The sequence below is a fragment of the Canis lupus genome, chromosome 7 (genome assembly GCF_003254725.2).
Source record: "Canis lupus dingo isolate Sandy chromosome 7, ASM325472v2, whole genome shotgun sequence".
NCBI lineage: Eukaryota > Metazoa > Chordata > Mammalia > Carnivora > Canidae > Canis > Canis lupus.
This window is the reverse complement of record NC_064249.1, coordinates 46,843,504-46,869,293: the sequence shown is the minus strand read 5'-3', so window position 1 is coordinate 46,869,293 and position 25,790 is coordinate 46,843,504. Positions and strand designations below refer to the sequence as shown.

The window sequence follows — 25,790 nt, the reverse complement described above, 5'->3', positions numbered from 1 at the left end:
TATAGAATACTTTATCCAATGACAGCTGAAAACACCATTCTTCTCCAGTGCAAATGGAAGATTTGCCAATATAGACCATATTCAGGGCAATAAAACATACCTAAACAAGTTTAAAAGAATACATATTATACCAGAGTATGTTCTCATATTGCAACGGAATTAAACTATAGTCAATAACAGAAAGAGGGATGGAAAATCTCAAAGTATATGCGGATTAAACATCACACTTCCAAATGATGCATAGGTAAAAGAAGTCTCAAGATAAATTTAAATATATTCTGAACTAAACAAAAATGAAAGTACACCTTATTGAAAAGTGGGAGATGTAATGAAAGTGGTGCTTAGAGGGAAATTAGCACTGAAAAAAAAGAAAAAAAGCTCTAAAATCAATAATTTAAGACTCCACCTTAGAAAAATAAAGGAATAGAAGTAATATAAGTCTAAAGCAAGTAGAAGAAAATAAAAATCAGAGAAGAAATTAAAAGAGGATGTCAGTAGAGAAAAATCAGTGAAACAAAAGTCATTTCTTGAAAAACACTAATAAAATCTATACACAGGCAGCTTGTATGGCTCAGTGGTTTAGCACTGCCTTCAGCCCAGAGCCTGATCCTGGACACCTGGGATCGAACCCAGGTCAGGCTCCCTGCATGGAGCCTGCTTTTCCCTCTGCCTGTGTCTCTGTCTCTCTCTGTCTTTGTCTCTATCTCTCTCTCTGTCTCTCATGAATAAATAAATAAAATCTTAAAAAAAAAAAAATCTATACACTTCTAGCCAGGCTAATCAAGAAAACAATAGAAATGATAAAAATTATTAACATCAGAAATAAAAGAGAGGTTATTTTTTTTATTCCATAAACACTGAAGGAATAATTAACTGTCTACCCACAAATTGTATACAAGTTTCCTTTGTCTATATTGGCAAATCTTCCATGTCTTTCCAACTGTAAGACATCAACTACCAAGACTTAACAAAAACAACAAAATAACCTGAATAGCTCTATATGAATTAAAGAGATTGAATCCATAATTAATAACCTTCCAAAAAAGGGAGCACCAGCTTAAGATGGTTTCACTGGTGAATTCTACCAAGTATTTTAGGAAGAAATGTTATAATATCTCTATATTTTATTCTTTTCCATAAGATAGAAACAGAGAACATTTTATAATTCATTCTGTGAAATCAGTTTTACTATAATACCAAAACCAGTTCAAGACACTACAAAAAAGGAAAGCTATAGACCAATATCTCTCCAGACCACAGACATAAAAATTATCAACAAAACATTATCAAATTGTACCAAAAAATGTGTAAAGGAATTATATGTTATGACCAATGAGATTTGCTCCAGACAAGCAGAACTGCTTCTACATTCAAAAGTCAGTTAATTTAATCAATTGCATCAGCATGCTAACAAAGAAAAAATTCATATGAGCATATGACACAGAAAAAACATTTGACAAAATTTAATAACATTCATGATAAAAACTCTCAGTAAACTAGGAATAGAGGGGCCTTTTGTAACTTGATAAAGAACATCTGAAAGAAACCTAACATATTGGATGAGAAAAAACTAGATGTTTTTTTCCCCCTAAGACCAGGAACTAGGTAAGGATGTTTGCTTCTACCACTCCTATTTAAAATTGTACTAGAAGTCCTAGCTAGTACAATAAGACAAGGTAAATAAAATATATATAGATTAGAAAGAAAGAAACGTATTTGCACGTAACATGATTATCTATACAGAAAATCCCACTGAGGGGCACCTGGGTGGCTCTGCGGTTGAGCAACTGCCTTCGGCTTAGGGCGTGATCCTGGAGTCCCAGGATGGAGTCCCACATCAGGCTCCCTGAATGGAGCCTGCTTCTCCCTCTGCCTGTGTCTCTGCCTCTCTCTCTCTGTGTCTCTCATGAATAAATAAATAAAATCTTAAAAAAAAAAAAAAGAAAAAATACCACTGAACTAAGGAAAAAATCTCTGGGAAGTAGCAATTGTAGCAATTTTTAACAAGGTTGCACAATACAAGGTCAATAAACAAAATGCAATGGCTTTCCTATATAACAGCAATTAACAATTTAGGAGAAAATATTTACAAAACATATATCTGATAAAGTACTTGTATCTAAACTGCAAATATTTCTAAAATTCAGCAACAAAAACACAAGCAACCCAATTTACAAATGAGCAAAAGTTTGAACCCTAAGGTAAACTATGGATGCTGGGTGATAATGTTAATATAGGTTTATCTTTGGCAAATAATGTACCATTCTGATAAGCAATATTAATAACAGTGGTGGCTATGCATATGTAGTATCAAAGGATACATGGGAAATCTCTGTACCTTTCCCTTACTTCTTTTGTAAATCTAAAACTGCTCTTAAAAAAAGTGACCTGGGACACTTAGGTGGCTCAGTCATATAAGCAGCTGCCTTAGGCTCAGGTCATGATCTCAGGGTTCAGGGATCAAGCCCTGAGTCTAGGCTCCCTTCCAGTGGGGAGTCCGCTTCTCCCTCTCTCTCTGCCACTCCTTCTACTTGACAGCTCTCTCTATGTAAAATAAAGTTTTAAAAAATTTAAGTCTTTAAAAAATGGGCAAAAGATCTGAATAGATACTTCACAAAGAAGATACACAGATAGCAAATAAGAATGTGGAAAGACGTTCAATACCATCTATCATTAGTGACTTTCAAATAATGCAACAATGAGATACCACTACACACACCTATTAGAATGGCTAACCTCACCCTTCTCAAAAAAGACAGTGCCAAATTCTACCCAGAATTCTGAGCAAGAGGAATTCCCATTCATTGCTGATGGAAATGCAAAATGATGCTGCCATTTTGGAAGACAGTTTGGCAGCTTCCTAGCAATGTAAACATAGTCTTACCATGTGCTCCAGCAATTATGTCCCTAGATATTTTTCCAATTGAGTTGAAAACTATGTCCGCATAAAAACCTGTACATGAATGAGTAGAGTGCTTTTACTCATAAAAGCAAAAAAACTGGCAAAAACCAAAATACCCTTAAATAGGTGAGTGGATAAACAAACTGTATTATATACATACAATGAAATTTTATTCACAATAAAAAGAAATGAGCTATCAGGTCACAAACAATCAAACAAAAAGCCTGGAAGAACCATCTTTGGTTATGGTGACTTTCTCTATTGTTTATTTTCTATTCCAATAAGTTACATTCCTGTCTTTATTATTTCCTTATCTCTAATTATTTGGGGGCTGATTTTCTCCTTTTTCTGTTTCTTACAATGAAATCATAGAACATTTATTTTACTTTTCTTCTTTTCTAATATAAATCTTTAAATTTATCAGTTTCTCTCTTTCTCACTGCTCAAGTTGTATCCCACAAATCTTGTTTTGTTGTGTTTGAAAGCATGTGTGGCCAGGTACTCAGATGAGGACCTAGACTATCCTACCCAGTAAGCCACCTATGGACAGTATGAGGGAAATCTAGAATCTCTAGGAGAGAGATGAGTATTAAATAGAGCCTTAGGAGCCAGTTTTCGTGACAGGAACTTTGCTTCTCTACTAACCCTCCGTTTGTAAATTTTCTCAGGAAACAAAAACAACCAGAATCCTGGAGCAGTTCTTTGCAAGAGAGATGAATTTAGACTATCAACTCAGGAAATCAGAATGCAAGGGGTGAACTGTAGTCAATTATTATGGAGGGCTTCCCTGAGCTCACCATATCCTCTTCTCAGGACTGAGTTTCTCATTACTCAGCTGCTGGAAAGGCTGTTGCTAAAGGCTCACAGCTGTATTGCTCAATGGAAACTGCCTTCAGACAATGGGACTGCTTTACATTCCCTGAATTTGTGCCTTCTCCCCTGGGGCAGCGTGTATTCTGTATTGGTTGATACAGGGGTGCACAGCCCTAGACCTTCTCTCAATTCAGACCAACTCTGTAGTGTCAACCCCATGACACTGGTTGATGCTGCCTTATGACTACATCACAATTCAATTTCCCCACTGAACAATCCTATTTATCTCATGCATGGAAGTATTGTTCCCTAACAGTATAAGCAAATAAGTCACCTTCACATAAGTCTTAGAATCTTACCTGACCTACGTCAGTAAGTCATACTTCAATAAGAGCTCAAATTTTAAAAAGGAAAACAATGATATCTGATTATAAAAGAGTAGCTTATATCATACTAATTAAGAATAACTACATTACCAAGTATACATTATTTCAGAAAAATATAGGATCAATGATATTATCCTACCAAGGAACATGACCTAAATAGAAGGATCTAAGGACTCTTAATTGGTATGCGTATTAAATATTTATTTGAACATGCTACGTGTGTAAAGGACACCATTAAAGTCAGCACTGTGTGTTAATTGGTGAAGCTGGGTAACTTTCTCTAGGACACTGATAAAATTCAATTTCTTGCTCTGAACAAGCTTCTAGAATCTAAGTTCTTCTGTAGCTGTCACCTTATATAAAGCTCCCTAAGCTTGGACTATTGTCCCAAAGCACTTCCTCATTTATAGTAAATTTTCTGTTTTGTGGACAAAGTCACCCTGGCCTTTGTTGGAACTGACAGCTGTGGGGCTTTTGGGCCAAATGTCATTTTGCTTGTGGGCTAACAAACGAAGACTGGGAGCTATATAAAAAAGCTGTTCTGTTTCAGGCTAAGGTTCAGAATACTCAGCAACTCTTGTCATCACAGGAACCTTCTGTGTTCCAAAGTACACTGCCCCAGTTACATTGGAAATGCAGTGAGCCAGAGGCAAACATGGACAATTAGCAAGTTTTCTTTGATTACATCACATTTCTGGTTTTGCTCATTTACGTTTTTTGTGGAGCTACTTCTTTCTAAATACTCATTGTCTTGATGATGTTCTTGTTTGCTCCACAGCCTCTCACCAAGACTCTGGACTTTTCACTTTCTGCCTTTCTCTCAGATGCCAATTCTACTTACTTAGTTTATAGCAATGATTTGCACTTTATAATAAAAGTGCAGCATATGACCAAGAAATGATAGTTGGTCATGACCATGTGGTACAAGTGGGACAAATCAGTATATCCTGCCTCTGACCCCTTTGTTCAGAGAGGGATAGAATGCAGAAGGACCCGGCACCTATCAATTCTGGATAGCAAAGAGCAACCTTTTTCAGCTAGAATGATTTATCATGGAATTGCAGGGAGAACGTCTTTGAGCAGGGAAGAGCCAAGAGGCTCCAAGCCCCATAATGGAGGGTAGAAGGAGGTACAGGAATTAGAGCCCTATTGTTCTGAAAGGGCAAAGAAGTAACTGTAAGTAACACAAATGTTAGTTGCTTCCTGGAGAATTGTCTCATGTTGTCTTCAAGGGAAATGAATGTTTTCTATTATGTAAGGGGCCTAGGTTATGTGTGACAGAGTTCTAGTCAGGGAATTTGGTAATGTGTTGTCTGAACTATGAAAAGACCCACATTTAAATTTAATCATAGGTCTAGAGCAATCTGCCTCAGAATCAATTGGCCTATGGTTAATCTAAGGGACATTTTGGGTTTATAAAACCCAGAAATGTATTAAGAAACCAAACCGCTCCTTTGTGAGGTTAGGCTTTTGGATGTACAACTAAATGAGGAAACTGGGGAGAATTTCATCCATATACTTTCCATAATTCTACTATAGCACCATCAGGGACTTGCCTTTCCCTCCAAGAAAGTTTATCGTATGTCATCATCTTGGCCTGAAGGCTTGATCTATCCCAGTATACCATGTTTTGTTGTCTGCTTCAGAAAAACAAAAACAAAAGTGTAGATCCTTCAAGCGTATTACAGTAGTAATAACCTTGGGTTATTTATTAGAGGCTAAGTGTCCTACCTCCTTGAGAGATCCTGGAGAAGATACTTGATATAAGAAATAGCATAAATTCTGTAGTTTTACAAAGATTTTCCTTCTTCATCTGGGTCCAAAGGAAAAAGAAGGTTATAAAATGCTGTGTAAAGTATGATTACAAATGTATTTGTAACATTACATAGTCATAGGAAAACACTAGGAGATTCATGAACATAGAAGCTATCTCAAAATATCTAAATTTAAGCTCCTGGAAACTCCCCCTCCTACTATATAGGTGCATATATATACATATGCACACACACCTATAAATAGTTATATAGATACAAACCTATGAATTATAAAAATATATGCAATCTACACTATTAAATAGTACCTTATATGGTCTAATATGTAAACTATATAAAGATATAATCCACAGCCCACTTTCTCACAGGTTAATGGCAACTCTCCTTACACATTTTAGGCCAAAATACTTGAAGTCAACCTTTTCTGTGTTCTTTTTTTTTTTTTTTAATTTTTTTATGATAGTCACACAGAGAGGGAGAGAGAGAGAGAGAGTCAGAGACACAGGCAGAGGGAGAAGCAGGCTCCATGCACCGGGAGCCCGACGTGGGATTCGATCCTGGGTCTCCAGGATAACGCCATGAGCCAAAGGCAGGTGCCAAACCGCTGCGCCACCCAGGGATCCCTGTGTTCTCTTTCTTATTCTTGACATCTAAACAATCAAAGAATATTGCTGTCACAGAATTCAAATTATCAGGATATGACCTAATTTCAGAATCTCTACCATTACAATCCTCTCCTTACTCCTACGTGAACCCCCCAAACTGCTCTTTCAGCTTAAATTCTTGTTTATTTGCCTATTCCCAAGTAATCAGAGGGATCTTTTTCTCAGCCTGAAAACTTGTAGGACCATACAGAGATAGCCTAGGTTAATCTAACTTAGATAATGGCTTTACAAATTCATTTATGTCTTTTGAGAATGAGCCTCTATTCAGTCTTACCCTAGTGTTCCATCAATGGGCCATGGCACTGATAGTTCAAGAGAGGGCAACTCCATTTTTACTCATTTTATAAAGTGGGAGTTCAACAACTTAGAGGACGTTGTTTGAAACTCACTGCTCTGATCTAATGCACTTGATCCAACAAACTGATGGTCTTATGTGGCCCAGAAATGTGCCTTCAGCCCTAGCCTAGACAGTTTTCAAACAGACATCCCAACAAACGGAGAACCCTTGGAGTAAAAGACTTCAAGATAATTGCCTTGACTGATCACACCCTGAGATCTCTGCGCTCAGAACTGGGCTAATGTGTGACTGAGAGCTATCTTAGGAATCAGCATCTCTTACTAGTGTGAACTAGAAGTTTTACAAAATTTATTTTTTAATAATATCTATTCATTTGTGTGAAGTCACCATGGTGACTCAAATAGGTTACAGCTGGTTGTGGAATGAAGAACAGTCTATACTCTTGTGATCTATCATAATAATAATAGCAATAATAATAACAATAAAATAATGCAGGCTATTGTACAAACACTTGGGAATGTCTGACCAGGGCTGTCTGTTACTCAAGAGGAAGGATGGGGAATCACGCCCAAGATGTCAATAAAATAGTTAAAGAGGGTGGGATACTTGGGTGGCTCAGCGGTTGAGCATTTGGGGCATGATCCAGGAGTCCCAGGATCAAGTCCCACATTGCGATCCCTGCACGGACCCTGCTTCTCCCTCTGCCTATGTCTCTGCCTCTCTCTCTCTCTCTCTCTCTCTCTCTCTCTCTCTTTCTCTGTGTATTATGAATAAATACATAAAATATTTAAAAAATAGTCTACTGGGATCTAAGTCTCTAGGCCCATTTAAATAGACGTAATGCTAAGAAGATAAGGGTTCTCTAATTTATATCCGAAAGGGACCTTTCAGATAATTTAGTCCAATATTCTCATTTAAATGATGAGGAATATGAGGCCTAAAAGGGCAAACTAACTTTTTCAAGTTTATCCCACTAATTAGAGATAGAATAGTGCCTGGAATCAAACTCTCAGGTTTCAGTGTTTTCTTTTTTTCTTTTTTTTTTTTAGTGTTTTCTTTACTAACCAATATAGTAAGATTTGGAAGGAATTTAGTTATGAGTGGTATTTTATAACAAATTCCTATGGGTTCCAATTATAATTTTACCCTGTAGTCCCATCTTATAAATCCACGACCCCTCATATAACAGTATTCAAATAAAATACATACATAACTTCAATCAACTGTTTCAGAAATCTTTTTCAATTTAAAAGCTTCTTTATATCTACTATTTATATATATTTATTTCTTACATAAGTAGGCAGACAATAAATCTAAAATATCAAATATTTATTTTTGGTATTCTGGTTCTTTTCTAATAATCTTAAGTCTAATTTCTTTTTTAAGATTTTATTTATTTATTCCTGAGAGACAGAGACAGAGAAAGAGAGCCAGAGACATGGGCAAAGGGAGAAGCAAACTCCCCATGGGGATCCTGATGCAAGACTCACTCCTAGGACCCAGGGACCATGACCTGGGACAAAGGCAGATGCTCAACCACTGAGCCACCCAGGTGTCCCTTAAGTCTAGTTTCTAAATCAGTTCAGTCCATCCAGCATTTTCCATTATATGATTGCTATGTTTCAAGTTTTCTTTAGGCCAATCTCATTTCTCTCGCCTTCTCAATCTATTATGGAAGTACCCTTTTGTACAATCAAAAGCCTGAGGTGGTATATCTAAGCTTGGATTCTGGGTGATTTGGGGTGAATTCAAGGGTGATGTGGTGTTGGCCTGTTGGTTACACATAGCTGTGCTTCCACAGGGAGTATCCAGAGATTCAATCACACCAATGTAGATAGAAAGAATGCTAGAGACAAGCCAAATATATGGGTGCTAGTGGACCCATTCCACTTCCAGGATGGAAGACAGAAGCTAGAAAAGAAAAGTAGCTTCAAAACAGTGGGTCATAGGAGGTGGAGCAAGAGCTCACACATCCTTTTTCTATGAGTAGTGGTGGGGAGATCATAAGTGAATTGCGCTAGTTATTACCTCTGTTTTACAAAATATTTCTACTTCTCTTCTCCTACTCCCTTGGATGTGGGCAGAGTATCACTTCTTGTAAAAAAAAAAATAACTGTGCACTTCATCATGTTCCCATTGGCAGCCTGTTTGATCACAGAAGCATATGTTGTTTGGAAGCCTCTATCAGCCTGAGGGACTAAAATGAACATAGCTCCCCTTCCCTCATCCCTACCTGGTAACTTCCACTGGATGTGTAGCTCAGATGATAAGCAGACATTTATTGTTTCAAACTAGCAGGTTCTGGGGCTGTTTGTTATCTTAATGTAAGCTACCCTATCTGAAATGATATACCTACATGGTTTGGACACTGCATGCTCAGATTCTTTTCCATGGGTAAAGAAGAATAAAACTTTCTCTACATTCGTCTGGTAGCAAGCTGTCCTTATTCAGACCTTTGCACCAGGATCTAGTGGAACAGAAAGTGAAGTGGAAAGTGGAAACTCAATGAGTGAGGTCAGACAGACGGATGAATAATAGGAGGATTCATTTAGGGGAAGTCAATCAGACTTGGGATGGTATTAGAGTAGCCACTTCTATCTCCATGAAAAGATCTAGATCACCCCTCAGGAAGATGATCTCCAGAGGATGTCTCTCAGAAGCTGGTTCAAGGGTCAGTGCTAGCCACTGGGAAGGTATCTGATTAATATATTTCCACGTGGAAAACACTCAGGATTCTGGAACCCCTCTTTCTCACTCCCACTTTCTGATACTTTATTTCTATCAGTGTTTTCTGTTTCAAGGCACAAACAGGGAAGACTACGAGAATTATTTTTTAAAAAGAAAAAAAGAAAAATAATTTTCCCCAAATCTTCCCAACCTCCTAAAGGAAAAGACTGACTTTCAGTCAAGATACAAGGGTCTTCCTGGTCATAGAACTGACAAGCTAATTTATCTCACTCTGCCTTTACTTAATTCAATTACTTAGAAGATATACTTAAGTTACTGTTAAGACTTGAGACCTAACATTCTTTGACTCTAAGCCATTGTATTACTCACTACTCTTGGTAACCAAGTCAGTGATGTTACATATTTGCAGAGTCCCTAGAATATTTTTTACTCTAATTTTGAAGAAGAATTGAAAAAGGGCTAATGTCAAAAATTGTTTATGTTTTCAAAAAATCTAAAATGAAAAACTCAATCAACATAAAAGCCTCTGTAGTACTTTAAATTGTGCTGTTCTTCTGAGCCTTCTTTACACAGCAGTTTGGATTGCCCCCTAAGGAACTATAATTGACAAAAAGCAAACTACATTTAGAATAATGATTAGAGTTACTAATATGCAATATTATGATTCCATCAAGCTCTATCTTTGGCGGTTAATTGGAAAGGCACCAAAGGATTCAAGTAAAGTCAGCTTTGCTTTAACAAATTTAAAATTTTCAAGAATTAAGGATAGGGCCTAAACCATATTTTCAAATGTACCATCTAATCACCAGGTTTGTGGAACCATCACACCTCCATCTGAATTTGGGATACATTATGCATAATATAAAAACCCAAGATAGGGCTTCTCTAGTACTTTTGCCTTATCAGAATATTTTCTTTTCTTTTTTTTTTTTTTTTTGTCATACTCAGTAATTACCTTTAATAAAGTATCTTTGATATTTTGGAGAATCTAAGAGACTGGAATTTCCTTGTCTCTCACAGATTTGATGACTGCTAGACTAAGCAATCAAACATTCGTTTATGCATGGAAATCCTGGGGTGAAATGTAAGTATTATTCTTTCTGATTTGCAAAGCCTAAATTCCTCTTAAAGTAGACCCTGAGGTAAAGTTTATATACAGAAAGCAGAAATTATGCATGGTGGATTCAAGCAAGGGAAAAGGAAAACTCAATGTGAGAGTACATTGTTTAGCCACTACTATGAATAGTGGATGCTCTATCCCACAGATCCCTAAAAAATCTAAAAACAAACAAACAAACAAACAACAACATGTTTAGGACTTTTCCATGCAGGGAAAAAAGAAGGAAATATTTATTCATCATCTCCCATCTTCTATAATTGAAAAGTTACCATATATGGGATACTTACAACTTTGCACTTCTGGGTCATTCATGCATCAGTTCAGACATGTGAGTAGATTCCTATGGATGTCTTATAATACAACTTAAGAGAAGCTCTGGGTCAAGAAACAAGAGAACTTGAGGACTTTTAGGTTGCCCTTGTATGAAGTTATTTGAAGACCATGTGGAATTTATTATTAAAACAATGGCTGAAATGAGTTAAAGCCACAAAGGTTTGAAGTGATGCAGAAAAAGCACCCAACACAGTGGAGCCCAGGCACTACTCAGATATGTTAATACCCTCCACTAAATTCAGCACAGCAAAATATCACATTCAAGATGGGAGCCAGTCACATGCTCTTCATATAATTAATACAAGGGAATTAGTAAAAAAAACAGCAGTCCTCACTGTAGCATCTTAATCCTGAAGTTTTATTGATGTTTATCATCTCCACCCTCCCTCAATTATTCTAGAATTCCTTCACCCTTTACCAAGACTTACACTGGTCTAAGTGGCTAGCTTAGAATGTGATCTGAATTTCATGCATGAGTCCTTAATTGCCTTGCTTTATTGGATTCAAATACTGCAACTGCCCATTAACGGTTACTGAAAATGGGGGCACCGAGCAATGTCATAGTGAATCCTAGGTTCCCCTTATATAGCTGGAATTCTAGCTGCTCACAGTGCTTAAAATGGATTACTGCCATCTATACAAGAACTTGATTTTTTTGGCTTGGTTTCTCCCAGCATGAGAAGCCTATAGAGACCATGTGATACTTCTAGCTTCAAGTTCTTTAGAACCCATCTTGTATCCTCTAGAAGAGTATTTCACCCAAGAAGATTTAGCATTTGTAATCTGGAAGAGTCTAAGTTTACAGAAATAGAAAAACTTCTACAAGTGAGTGACTGAAAATGAGGGTGAGGGGAGTTAATTCTGCTTCTGTCGTTTGGTTTCCAGGTCTATGTATTCTAGTTATCAGGGATACAGCTCCATATGAGAGATCTCAATTCCACAGCAGCATCTTCCACTACCTATTCTAGTATCTAAAGGACAGCCAATATTGAGCTTTTCAGAGATGCCAGTTATGTCCACATGAGCACACTCATCACTGCCTAGATGAAAGCAGTGTTCTGGGAACCAGCAAGAGAACTAAGTCAGCTGATGGGTTCTCCAATCTCACACAATTAATTCATGACAACATACTTCCTGAGCCTTCTGACCACTTCTTCATAATAGGCTTTACAGTTTCTATATCATCTCCATTCCATTAGCTATATAAGCAGTTATCATGTCCCAGCTTCAAAGATCTACGTAGTAAGTACTGGGACCAGAAAATCTTGCCAGAATATTGAATCTCAAGACAGTGATGGGTGTTCACATGCCAAGCCCTCACCTAACCAGTGAAAGACTCTACAAATTCACTTTCATCCATGTTTTACCAATTACCTCTAGGGTATATTAGCCAAGACTTTACAATGATTCTGTGTGTAAGCTCTATTCCCAAAGAGCCGCAGCTCATTTCCTACTTGGGGTATACGGAGTCCTGACCCTGGTATTTGGCATAAAGGCAATATAGTGGAGGCAGGGGTAGATCTTCTAGTCAGCAAGCACCGTTTTGAAGGCACCTGCCTTAGGTGAGTATCTACAAGATCACTAAGCAAAAGTAATATGTTCTCTATCAAGGGAAGGGAGATGCTTCTGTTGGCACACACATAAAAATCAGGGAGCTTTTAAGAATCTCAGGTTTATCTAACAACTATTCTTGGGCAGCCTGGTTGGCTCAGTGGTTTAGTGCTACCTTCAGCCCAGGGCGTGATCCTGGAGACCTGGGATCGAGTCTCACGTTGGGCTCCCTGCATGGAGCGTGCTTCTCCCTCTGCCTGTGTCTCTGCCTCTCTCTCTCTCTCTGTGTCTCTCATGAATAAATAAATAAAATAAAATAAAATAAAACAACTATTCTCATTCTAGGTTTTAGGTCTCAAGGTTTTTTTGTTTGTTTTTGTTTTTGTTTTCTTTTTAGGTCTCTAACTCTGACATAGGGAACCTGTCACAGTTGCACACTGAGTTTCCTTGGCAGATCTACCATGCTTAAAATTAAATACTGGGACTCATTTTTAGCCCAGTTCTACCAGATACTGGAGACAGAAGGGCTTTCTGTAACTCTTCAACAGAAACACTGTGGTTTCATAGCTTTCTTTGAGTTGATAGGTTTCTCACTGAGTCTATCATTTTCTCTTGTTACAGTTTTTCACAGCACTTAACAAATTCTGATTTATTTCATAATCCTTAAAATTGAAGTTTCTGCCATATGGTTTAATGGCCCAGGTATCATACAACCAAATGCCTCACATCCTACATGTCTATTATCACAATTAAGCAAAGATAAGAATCAATAGATATGATACTACATGTCATGAGTTAATTTCTAACCCCATTCCTGGTACTAATGTTATTAGTCTGGGTTTTTGCCAGAACAGGCATGAAACAAAGATCTGTGAATGGGTATAATATCTGAGAAAGTAATTCAAAGGAGCAGGAGTAAAGGACAGAGAGACTAAAACATAAAAGAGGCAAAGTCAATGCAGAAATATGTAATCACTAAGAATGCTAAGAACTGACTACCCAGTCCAGTGAGATATAACATTTGAGAATCATGAACTAATCCTGATGACCACCTGCTTCTGTAAATAAGTTTTATTGGAACATAGCCATGCTCATCCATTTGCTGTGTATGGTTGCTTTCATTACAATATATGCTTGAGTAGTTGTTGCAGAGACTGCATGATTCTAAACATATTTATTATCTGGCCTTTTACAGAAAAGAAAAATGTTTGTTGACCCCTGAGCTATAGAATCCAAACAGAAGAGGGTAAGATGAATGCCATCTGATTATCATATATAGAAAACAGATGCCATAGAAGAAAGAGATGAATGAAAGGCAAACTACTCAGGGAGAGGTCTACCTGAGGCTGGGAATGTAAGAAGTTGGATAAGTGGAAAAGAGGAGAGAAGGATGCTTTTACAAATAGTCTAAGAAGAAGCAAGAGTCTATATTAAATAATAAACACGGATTTGTAAGAATAGCTGGCTTATGTTAGGTAGTAGTAACATGTAAGTTGATCAGGGATTTGGGTTCAGATTTTTGAGCTTAGTACTCTTCATTTTATGTTCCAGTGTAAACTACCCATGCTTTTTCCTTTTTAAATTTAAACTCAGGCTCATACTTTATAAGGTTAGAAAAAGCATATCTAAACTGAGTCTCTGCTATCTGAATGATCTTGGGCAATGTACTTAACATTTCTGAGCTTCACTGTGTAACATTCCTGTATCCTAGGATGCTTGTAAGTAATAAAATAATGTTGAGTACATAAAATATTGGCAGAATGTCTGTTCATAGTAAGGTACTGAGTCAGGAAGAGTTCTTAAGCTGAAAATCACAAAAATCAGAAAAGAAATTTATTAAGGGATATTAACTATCACATAAAGATCAGAATGTCACACTTTGAATCCATGTATTCGGGAACGACATGGCTTCACTATGGATTGACTCCAGCAAAGATGCTGCAGTACTGCTGGTGGGCACAGACCACTGACACCGATGAAGGTGTCAGCAGAACTACTGCTGCTGGCCCTGGAAACTATATGTCTCTAAAGCTGCCCGCACCAAAAGGTGGTTCTGCTGGGTGCATGCTTCCTCTGATGACTCAGTCCCAAATCAAAGTCTTGTGAAACATCATCCAATTAGCAGAGTTCAAACGCTGCATTCCAGATTTAAAGGAAGCTGACTAGTGAGATTTAAGGCTTCTTCATTAGGCAAACATCAATGCTAAAGAAGAAAATTCCCCTAAATCCTGAGATTCTTCTTGAGGTGATAAATAAGCAGAAAACAAGACAAACGTCCAACAGAAGGCTCAGTATTTGTTTCGTTCTCACTTCTCAGATACTTATAAAACTTGATAGCCTTCCCTCCTGCTAATACAATAGAATTCCCCATAGTGGAAGTTTCAGTGATTCATAGTTATAAACTTGCAGTCCATCAGACTTTTTAGCTTCCTCTCCTGAAACCATAGATTATGAGAAATAAATACCAATGAATGATATATGGAAAAATCAAATTACACAACAGATGTTGAATTTTAAATGTAGTGTGGGGTTTTCTCAGTCTTTAATTCCACAAAACTATAACCAGGAAAGGAAGTTCAAAGCCAGTGTTGACTTCAGCTACAGCATCATAATACTGATCCCTCCCCACTCAAATCCCTCTAACATTTAGCTGAATTGTCACAGAGGCATGAATTAATGAGAACTTAACAACCACTCTTCCAATAGAGGCTAACAGGCCCACTACCCACTAAATTGTGTAAATAACACAATGCTAATAGGAGTATTTAAGATCTCAAATTTCCGTTTACTCAATTTTTACAAAAATTTTTCATAATTATCAGATAGCGGATCAGGAGATTTGTGTTCCATTTTGGCTCAAATCACCTCCAGATGACAATAAGTTTGGGACTTGAGGCAAATTATTTAACAATCCTACTTATGCATTCTCTTCATTTTTAAAACTGAAAAATAGAGATTTATTAGCTTCCAATATTTGATCCCATACCCATTAAAAATTGCATGCATTGGTGATTTTTTTATTAAATGTACAAGGAAACAGCTTGACAAGTATAAAATATGTGGCCAACCAATGATAAACAAAAGATGTAGAAATACTTCAGTAGATAATAAACTGGCTAGCTTGAGTGTAAGTAAACAAAGATAACCTAATTCCTGTAACACAGGTTACTAACTATGGGCTGTTCTGAGTGCAGAGTAGGGGCAGTGTCCCTCTGTCATCTAACTTACTTTCTCTTTACCAAATGCTAACTAATGGCCATATTTTGGACTAGCAGAAGTGAAAGCTTGAGATGAGACCTGGCTTCCACTTTGTGGGTAACACTATAGAAAATGAGGTAGTGGCTTTTCTCCCTCCTTCCACAGACTTTTCATACAATGAATCCTTAGCAATTTGGGGAGAGCAGGGACATTAATTTCAGACTGGGTTGACCTTTTCCCTTGTGTTTCTTTAATGTATACTTTCCTTCTATCAAACTTGGAATTTTTTAGCGGTAAAGACAGGTTTTCTTAGCTTTTATTTTTTTTCATTTTTTAAGGGTTATTGTCTCCAGGAAATTGAATATAAAGTCTATGCTTTTGAAGAACTACTGTGTACTCTCCATAATTTAATGCATTACCATTTACCAGTTTGATTTAAAAAATATATCCATTTGTTAGGTCCAAGACTTTTATGCATGAAAGAGAAAAATTGGTCCCACTTTTAAATGAAACCACATGCTAACTGAAACACTGTATGAAACATCTGTATAATGTACAATACAGAATCATAAGAGTGTGATGGGAAATTCAGACAAGACAATACGAACTTTTTAAAAGACTTGTCATCACCTCATAGCAAATCTAAGGAGTTACAGCACAGTAAGTCTATATTTATAATATACATGAGTTAATGGAAAGACATTATTATCTTCTCATTAGTAGAGTAACTTCATGGAAAAGCAATATGATATACAGTGTGCTTCTTCCATTAGCTCATCAGTAAAAGATGTTTGGTGGGCACTTTCTTCCAAAATGACCACCCTGGTGAACCTGAGATAATTAACCTTTTCTTCTCCTCTTGAGAAGTCACCATTCTCTCCTCCTTTACCAGGGGAGGGAGGCTACCCAGGACATCCTTCTGTGCTGTCACAGGCAAGGTGGGCTTTTAATTCATTTTCTGGCTCATTTGTGGTTTAGTCCATATTTAGTTGTATTTTCTGTCCTGAAACTGTAACTCCTTCATTAGTCTGCTGGATGCTGAAACACAATAAAATGGCCTCCACAGCTTTCTGCCCTGAATATCACCTCTAAAACAAAATATAAGTGGAGGTGATTTCTCTCTTCAATAGAAAATGTAACTGGAGATGAAACCAAGTCTGCTCTGCATGGTTTTTATGTGCATGTGGTTTCCAGGGAAACCTCGCCCTGATATTTCTAAATGTTAGGATAGTAACTGGTACCCCTTAGATTCTGCCTTTGAACAACTTAAAAATGTTCATGGCATCAAGGAAAGAGGGGTAAGAGCTATTGAAAAAGGACAGAAGTTGCTTTTAAAATGAAATTCCATTTTTAAAGATACATTTTAAATTACATTGTAAAGAGGCAGAAAGTGAGAGATTCTAAAAATCTAAAATTTAAGTGAGGGGATGAAAAAGAGGTCCCTTTATGTGAATAAACAAGTAAATCTTTATTTCAGGGTAGCTTTTCAGACTTCAGAGTAAGACAGTAAGATGTTTCAAATATCTGAGTATCTCTATTCTACATGAGGGAGAGTCACAGAAGATGGGAGTAGCAGGTATATGACCCTGGTAAAGAAATGTATTTATTGGGATGCCTGGGTGGCTCAGAGGTTGAATGTCTGCCTTCAGCTCTGGACCTGATCTCAGGGTCTGGAATCAAGTCCCACATCGGGCTCCTTGCAGGGAGCCTGCTTTTCCCTCTGCCTATGTCTCTGCCTTTCTCGGTGTCTCTCATTAATAAATAAATAAAATCTTAAAAAAAAATAAATTTATTGAAAGGGCAAAAAAAATGAATGAAAATAATTTATTTTAACCCTTTAATTTGCATAAGTATGAATATATATTAGTGATGATTAATGTGAAATAATAAAGGTTAGAAAGTTACCCCAAAGCAGTACAGCTCTTCCCTTTAATATGGAATACTATGTGCTTTTTTCTTCAATTTCTAACTCTTATTATTGTCGTCCTGACTTTCTTTCCTTTCTACCTCTTGAAAATCTACCTTTCATTTCAGATCCTCCTCACATTTCAGATCTTCTAAATGATGCTTGTTTCATCTTTCTTTTCAAATGCACCTAAAATTGGTAAGATATTTTGCATTACGTTTATATTTGTAAAATATAACTTTGTAAATATTGTTACAGCTTCTTTGGAAATAAAATGTAGTCACTGGATAATATTCCTTCTTTATAGCTAAAGTGTTCTCTAATATTAATCTTCCACTGAAAGAATGTTAATTTAAAAATCAACTCACAAATCTAAAAAATACTTCAGTGATGGACAAGGAAAGCAGAGGAAGAGAGAAAGAGCACAACGATCAAGTCTGAGCTGTGTTATTTGGCACCTAAAGTAGCTCTAATCAAGAATTAAAGCTGGATTAGTGATTTTTCCCCATGAATGGAAGTGAAGGATGGACAGGGAGGAATACATTTCCTCCTCTAACATTGCTTGAGAGGCAAGGAGCATCAGTAAAAATTCCCATTATATAGATTCAGGTTGGATTTCAGGGCAAAATATTCATTCAACAACCACTATAATCATCATCATCATCATCATCATCATCATCATCATCATTCTGGAAAGCATGGTGTGTTTTATTTCATGTTTGGTTCTCACCACCTAGCATAGCCCTCGGCACAAAGTAAGATCAAAAGCACAGATATCAGTTAGATGCTTGGGCATAAGGGGAGATGTAATTCTTGTCTAAGCACACACAGAGATGAAAACATCTGAAATCTCATGAATATCTCACTTGAATGATTACAAAATTGATCTTTTCTTATTCTGGCAAACAATCTACATAATTCAGCATTTGAAGTGGAATACTAGACCTGGATTTTTTATTTAGCCTTCATAAACTAACTGAGTAATTGTGATCCTTTATCTCATGCTGTGAAAATGCCAACCTTTCAATTCCTCCAAGCATCTTGGTGCAGATGGTAACTTATTGCACAGCCAACAACTGTCATTTTATTTTACCAATATCTAAGAGACAGAATGATTACATCTACATCAATCATCTTGAATAATAGAGACAAAAATCACTGAATTATTGCAAAATAAATGTCTCTCACTTTCTAGAGAAAAGTCTGTGATTTGCAACATTTATTCGTGATAATGTAGGAGACAGTCACTCATGTGACAACATTTCTATTCTCTCGAGTCAGGGGTGGGACATGAACAAGTTTTCAAAGGAAAAGCAAAAAAGGTAACTTATTACTCCAGAAAGCTTTGGCTTTCCAACAAGCATCAGGCTGAATTACTCAATTGTCTATCACTATGGCAGTGTCTCCATGTACCAAATGGCTTGAATGTGTTGATGGATGGGAAAAGAAAGCAAACCACTTACTCAAACATCTTGTTCTCTTGGGTATTTTGACAGCCTTTAGTACCTACATAGACTGTGGTTTCAACTGAGATCATAGCTACAGGCTTATGTGATATAATTTTGCTGTCTTAACAATTATGTCAATCTAATCAGCAAGACTGAAATTGGCTATCCTCTCAGAAAATTTAAAAAGGAAGTGATAGAAAAGAGGAAAATTATTTATTAACTTTTTGTCCCTCTCCACAGCCAGATAGGTTATTCACAAATACTGGTTCCAATTACTAGAGACACTTAATAACAATAAATTGGATTAGCAACTTTCATCCCCTTCTTCCTTACATAGACAATAGCTATATTTGAAATAATGTTTTCAAAAAATGATACAGCTGTTTGTTTTATTTTGCTGACTTACAACATCTCTTACTCAAGGGTTTAATTATACAAATTAGCAGAGTAAGTGCCCCCTACAAAACAAAAACAAACAAAACAAACATGGGCAGTATCTTCCTACATTATTTCCTAAAAGGGACCAAATAGGGCTAGATATATTCCTGGCACTCAGTAAATCATTTTGGGTTGGTTGATGATGGTCATCTTTATCTTTCACCTGACATTAGTAAGCCACTTTTCCAAATGCATGATATAATTATCAAAATATCCCAACAATAATCATGTTGTGTGTTTTGGATTTGCTTTTTTCTTTCTTTACTTTATCATGTAGCACATCCATTTCATTGTTTTGGAGTTATAGGGCAATGGAAAAAATACAATTTTCCATCTTATTAAAATTAGGAACTTTCTCAGCAGTAAGTTAAAAACAGCTGAACAAAAGCACTTCAAACTTGGCAGGTGGCTAGGACTCCTGAGGAATCATGTCACAGCTAAGTTTCAAAGAAATATTTGAAATTAAAGTTTAGATGGTTTTAAAGGTCCCTTTGAGTCCAAACGTTTGGCAGATATCAAGATTTAGGAAATCATTTTGGAACTGAAGAAACTAGCCCAACCCTTTTTTTCACCCCTGCTCAGAATTAAGGCAAGGACTAAATCAGCAACAGGGTTAGAAAGACAAGAATCCTACTATAACAACTTAGAAATATCTTCATTCCTGTGGATTGATGATTGACATGGCCGTGGTTGCATGGTGAATGAAAATGGAACTATCTTGGCCAAAAATTCTAGTATTAAGCATTGTAATCACTAGCTACATAAATTTAGAAAACTCCATTATCTTCTTTGAGTTTCAGTTCTGCTTATGTCCCATGTCGATCACAGTAATTACAATTGAGTTTTAACTGCAATTTTTTAACATACTTTGAAAAGACAAAAGGAGATTAAAATTATCATACATAGCTTCTCTCTCCACCTCTCTCCCTTTAGCTTACTACATAGAATTACTGGATTATCTCAAATTTCTTATTTGGTGTTGTTAGCATAGACTTGACTTAAATGATAAAAGAAAGTCTGAGGTCACATCACTCCCAAATCCAGCAGTTGTAATTATGTTTATTTAGTGCCATGGAAGTCAGTAATCCAAGATGAGTCATTTTAAAAGCTGATGTTGTCAAGATGATGAAATTAGTCATGTAGCCAATCTGATTTGGGTAATCTGAGGATCAAAATATATGACCCAACCAAACTAAATTCCAATTATTTCCATTTTCAATGTTGTTAGTCATTTGAGTTTTCACTAAGATTATGCAATCCAAGCCACACTGGTTTGCAGGGAGAAATGAAGCAATAGACAAATTAAGAACAAGGGTAATGGTAGCAATGCATTGAGTGTAGAAGGATAAATTAAGAAGTTTTAAGAGAAAAGTGCAATGATTATCATCACCATCATCAGCATACTTGGAATGAGCAAGATATTGCAAGCAAAGCACAGTGTGAACTGAAAGAATTACAAAGCATACAACTTGCACTTTATAAACAGAAAACATAGAGGTCATAGGCTATGTACTGTAGAGGATTAAAAATACTAAATGTAGTATTTGTTGTATCTCAAGTGAATGGTATAGATGGTTGATGTTAAAGGAGCTTAGAGGAGTAACATAATCATTAAGAGTTGAGTAGTTAGAGGTCTTAGAGCAGAGCCTAAGCAAGAACAGAGCTATGAGCAAGTATAAAATCACCATGAATAATAAAGTACGGATTATTTCCTATATATGCCTCATACAAAGATGCTAGGACCAAAAGAGATGCCTGGAAAATAGGAGTAAATTTAAAAATGAGTTAAGGTAAAAGTAGCTTACATGGTAATTGGATTGGAATTACTAAAAATGAGGAACAGTTAGACCTATTAGCAACATACAAGGACATATCATAGCTTTGGATATGATCCAAATTGGAAGCAGTACCCAAATTAGGCTTAATTGCAAGGCCTGGCAGAGGTATTTTCTTAGTTAGGTTACAGACTTGTGGTTCTAGGATGGACTATCCAATTTTAAGAAAAATTCTGGCCAATAGCTTGGATGAAAAGAAACCAGGATCAGGCACTGGGGCAGGAAGTGATTATAATCCATTAGCCCTACAGTGAAGAAAGTAAGCAGCCTCCACTCATACAGACTGGAGTGGGTACCGCTAGAATATATACAAGATCTCATTCTAATCTCACTGCATACTGGATAATCACTAACTCTAGTCAGAAGTGACTGGGACCTCTAATATGTTGCCAGATTTGGTCTCAATTTGCACAAGAGTTCTCTCTCTCCTTGAACTAAGGGTTTTGAATTGTCTTTTGTACATCTGAGACAGTAGGTTTGGGGTAGGGAAAGACTGACTTTAGGAGTGTTGTCCATGTCCAGAAGGGTATTGCTGATTCATTAATTGTCACTGAAATCCTCAGACAGCATTAAGTAGCAGCTAGAGGGCAGGGAAGAGTTACTTGAGAGTTTGTCCCTTCACTGACTTTCTAGACCATGGTTTATACAGCTCTGTAGCTAGTCCAAAGCCACAGTTATCAAGTTTTATATCTCATCTTCCAAATCACATTGATTCTACAGGACATATGTCAATTCTAAAGATTAATACCCCACCAGTAGAACCCAACTTATTATTAACACATTAAAAATATTATGCTAATTAAACACACACACACACACAACCCCCACATATTTACATTGAAAATAGGTCACAGCATTGCTAATCATGGGCAAAATGACATTTCTAAGACATTCCTAAAATGATTAACCTTGTCATTTTCCAACCCTTTCTGCTCAGCCTATCTATGGAGATCCGTGCTGCTAAGATTTTTTTTTTTTTTTTTTTTTTTAGATTCCTGCTAGACGACTGATAGAATACAATGGAACAGCAATTCTTAGCCCACAGAGCTCAAGAGCCACTTAATCAGTGAGGAGTGCACTGGCAGTGCTATGGACTGAGATTTCTTTAAAATAGCTAAGCCACAACCCAGACCAACTGCTGAGTGACAAGACTGATGCATAACCCAGAAGGAGAACAAAGCCTGCTATTCTTGCTCTCAAATGTATGCTTTTCAAAGTTGTTAATCCTTTATATGTGGGCACTAAACTTTTAATTATCTTCTTCTTGTGTTACATTTCATCTTCATCACCCATGAAATGGGTTGGGCACATGTGATATCTTTACAGGTAAGGAAATATGGGTCAAAATATTAAGAAATATATTCTACATTTCATCTCGACAGTGAGAAAATAGAAAATACAAGCCAAACCCTTCACTCCTAGAACCACTCTTTGCAAGATAGTGCTTGCAGATTTTTCCCAAATTTATTGGAGTCAACATTTACTACTTAGATACTAATGCCAGTTTCTGACAATTTCTTACTTTCCAAATCAACAGCATAGGTGTAAATTTTTCTTATAAGCTTTGTGGTAAAATCCTTTATTTTTTTGATACAAGAAAATTCTAATATTTATCTAAATGTAGTTTATTAGGAGGAATATGGCATAGAACTCAGAGCTTTGAGGTAATTTCTTTCACTCATAAAACATTCTCAGACATCGAGACATAAATATTAGCAATATTAGGAACTTCCCCAGTAGCAACTCTGAGTCAGTGTGTTATGCTCTAGGTAGGAATAGAGGATGGAAACTTCCATAAGACTCAATTCCTTCACTCAAGGAACTTGCAACAGAGTTAGGCTGACATCCATAAACAAAGGAACATTTTCAATGCATATGAAAAAATATAAGTACATTGATGAAATATGAAGCATCAGAAAAGTCATAAGGATATGAAATTAGTAAAGGTAATTTATAGGGAGAAGTATTTGAGCCATGTTTCAAAGGAAATACAAAATTTGGATTTCTAGAGTGTTGTGTGTGTTTATGAATTTCACACCAATGGAAGAAAATGAAAAGAGAAAACTGCCAGCAAATTATATACCCAAGTCAATGATCAGTCTTTAATAATGGTCACCCTGACCCACAGCAAGCCAAAGAACTCAACTTATACCTCATCACCTTAAAAGTGTTATTACATCATATTATATAGACTGTTTAAAGCATAGGAAGTTAAATCAGATAGGCCTGGGTTCAAATGATGACCATTCTGACATATAACCACATACTCAGCAAGTGGCTAAAACTTTCTCAGTTTCCTCACATATAACTTGTCAATAATATTACCTACCCAATCATACTGTGGGGAAGTGGAGGCGTGATGTATGTGAAGTACTTAGCATAGAGCCTGTCATCATGGCTCCAAACTCCTATCATTCAGATGTCATACTTCTATCTATTGGAGATGGTGGTATAAATTTTTTATTCCTTTAAAGTATCTGACGCATAAGACTGACACTCAATTGAACTTTATAAACTTCCTACTTTTGGGCTGCATGCAATTAGTAGATAAGACTGGGCATATTGTATATTATTAGCTAATGACTCGATATGCCTCATGTCAATTGTCTAGAATTCTCTTCTCTGAACTCAAAATCCGTATTTTTCTTTAAAAATGTGTTATGTGATGTGATCCCGACCTTATTTGACCTCATTTTCCACTAATTTATTTCCTACTAGTTTTCTTCTTAATAAAATTCAAATGTTCATGTCATTTAACTAAGTGCTTTGCATGTACAAATAACTTGCTTATGAAAGACCTGCCTACAGACGTCTCAAAGGCTTTTAGAAAATGATGTATTATGTGAATAGATACATGGCTATAATATAACAAAAAGAACGTGTGGTCTTGTTTCAGAGAAAGATCTGGACTTCATTCCAGTCATACTCTCTTTCCAAGCCCTAGGTTTCCAGATATCCTGTTAAAAATCAGTAGAATTGGAAAAGTTTTGGACCACTGAAAGGCAGGTCGAACACGCTGGGAAAACTGGATGGGATTGCCCATGTATAGGGTCACAGGCATCACTTCTAGATAGCTAGTGGGCGATGCTGCAGTGTTAATCAACTAAAATAGGAAATAAAAACTTTGTTCTCAAATAGCTTTCAAACTTGTAGGACATACACTCACTGATATTTATAAGGATAGAAATTCCCTTCAGATGTTAGATTCAGACTCAGTGCTAGAGGTGATCAGAGATGTAAAGATTAATTCAAATTCAGGATAAAGAAATCTGACTTAGACACAAAAGAATGAGTAGAATTCTAAGGTGTTTTTCCAAGCCATATTTGCTGGTAAAATTAGGGCTATAGAATATAGTAGGTAAAGGAAACGACATTTTAAAAAAGAGAAATAGAAAACATGATGTTCTTGCTGATCTTTCATTATTGGTTGGAATACAAGCTTTATGGTGTAAGGAGAGTACTATAGGAAATATACATGGTTGGGAACATGCTGCGCTGAAGGAATGTGCTGCTGCATTTTGAAAGACAGGCTGAGTTTTATGATTTAATTTTACATTCATTCAATATATAGTGTTTACTCTGTGTCAGGTAATATGCATTTTAGATCAGCACATTTTAGAAGATAATGTGGATTCATTTATATAGATTACTTGCTTAAAAAAACAAATGCAAATTTTGCTTGCTTGTTTATTTTTTTAATTATTCCAAGGTTAGCTCAGAAACTAAGAAGCAGAAGTTTTTTTTCATAATACAAAATTGGTCAGAATAATTTGGTGCACTCATGAAAGGCACCAGGTGGCCATTTGTGTCTATTCATTTCTAGCTTCAAAGCCTGAAAAAATACCAGAGTCATAGCCTACAAGTCTTTACTGCCATTAATGTGACATATTTCTTCTTTGCTATAAAGGTTAAAAGAGCTGTAGATGTGAGATCCTCTGAAAAGTTTTAAAAGGCATCTGACATCTGCTGAGAACTTGTCATGGAATTGAAAAAAAAAATCTTGGGGTCAGTTTTCAGGGAGACTCCTGTACTATATCTACACTGAAAATACCCAGAAACTACCTCTGCAGCTTCACACTTGATGGCAGTGTTCTGCAGGAAATCTGGAGAAAAGACTCAGATATGTCCTAACAGCCTGTATTCAGATTTATTGGGAAGCCAGGCTCCATTTGAATGTGCACATTATTCTTATTGAGAGTCATCAATGCTTTGTCAAATTCTACAAATGTCTTTTAAATGACCATTAAAGTAAAAAGACAGTGAAATGTGGGAGTCAAGCCTTAATGCAGTCATAATAATTTTCATCCCTAAATCTGAGTTCCCAAATCATCCAACCACAGAAAGATCAGAATTAACATGTGAAATGTAAAGAAATGATAACAACCATGGGGTCTTCTTTTGGATCCTAGGTCACTCTTGCTGGTTATACTCCCTGGC

At 36.5% G+C, this 25,790-nt stretch overlaps 2 long non-coding RNA genes across 2 annotated transcripts in view; both read left to right on the top strand.

Annotated features, from left to right (window-relative positions):
* The window catches only part of LOC125755451 (uncharacterized), a 38,445-nt gene extending 21,788 nt beyond the window's left edge, over window positions 1-16,657 (top strand). The window contains exons 2-4 of the long non-coding RNA XR_007412059.1: window positions 10,545-10,608; window positions 13,724-13,774; window positions 16,619-16,657. This is a non-coding gene — a long non-coding RNA (uncharacterized LOC125755451). The remainder of the gene's footprint in view (window positions 1-10,544; window positions 10,609-13,723; window positions 13,775-16,618) is intronic.
* A 1,100-nt stretch (window positions 16,658-17,757) lies between these two features.
* Window positions 17,758-22,615, top strand: LOC125755450 (uncharacterized). The gene is made up of 2 exons (XR_007412058.1): window positions 17,758-17,830; window positions 22,345-22,615. It is a non-coding gene; the product is annotated as an uncharacterized LOC125755450 (long non-coding RNA).
* The last annotated feature ends 3,175 nt before the right edge of the window (window positions 22,616-25,790 follow it).